Source organism: Hylobates moloch, unplaced genomic scaffold (assembly GCF_009828535.3).
Source record: "Hylobates moloch isolate HMO894 unplaced genomic scaffold, HMol_V3 SCAFFOLD_2, whole genome shotgun sequence".
NCBI classification, from domain to species: domain Eukaryota; kingdom Metazoa; phylum Chordata; class Mammalia; order Primates; family Hylobatidae; genus Hylobates; species Hylobates moloch.
Window position 1 is genome coordinate 81,737,440 of NW_026652277.1, and position 1,110 is coordinate 81,738,549.

Below are 1,110 nucleotides of genomic sequence, written 5' to 3' on the forward strand. Positions count from 1 at the left end.
GTGCATGGAACTGGAGTTAGGGAGGTGGTGGTGATTGATAAAACTGGTGTGGTTAGGGAACTAGATCAAGGAGAATGTCACAGGCCAGGCTATTGTATCTGGACTTTATTCTTAGGAATATGGGGGTGATGAGTGACATAATCAGATCTGAGTTTTGAAAAGATAACTCTAGCAAGGAGTCTGGGAATCAATTGGGGAAAATAAGACTGGTGACAGGGAAAACCATTTGGAGGATGTTGGAATAATTCAAAGAGAAACGAAGGATACTTCAATGGATTTCAGTGGATACTGTGACAAATACAGTGAAGACCACAAACACCTTCTAGCCAAAGACCACCAGGAACACACCTTTAGTTGAGCAAGTTGGTTTTATTACTGTCATAAACGGGGAGAGCTCTCTCATGGGGAACTGAGACGCATTTCAGTTAGAAGATGTTAAAACCTATTTAAAGGGTTTGACCTTCCATTGGATAATTCTGGGGAGAGTCTGAGGAAACAGAGTTACTCACTATCAAAAAGTGAAGGCAATTCTATGATTAAGTATCTCAATAAATCTTATCTATAGAAAGGGGAGACTAGAGGAAGGATTAGTAAGGAAATACCAGTCACTTACATTGGCTGGGAGAGAAGGTTGTTCGTGTTTTGTGGGTTGCACAGTAATCTTATTTTTGTCTCACTTTAACATGGTTTACATTGTATATAGAATGAAAGGGCTTGGCTGTGAGGGGAGGTAAACAGGATAGCAGTTAAATGGCATTGGTGATCAGGCACCGTGGCTCATACCTGTAATCCCAGCACTTTGGGAGGCTGAGGTGGGTGGGTCACCTGAGGTCAAAAGTTGGAGACCAGCCTGGCCAACATTGTGAAACCTCGTCTCTACTAAAAATACAAAAATTAGCCAGGCATGGAGGCGTGCATCTGTAGTCCTAGCTACTGGGGAGGCTGAGGTAGGAGAATTTCTTAAATCTGGGAGGCAGAGGTTGCAGTGAGCTGAGATCACACCACTGCACTCTAGCCTGGGCAACAGAGCGAGGCTCCATCTCAAAAAATAAAAAAAAAGGCATTGGTTTCAGTGACCTTTATTTTTCTTTTTTTTTTTTTTTTTTTTTT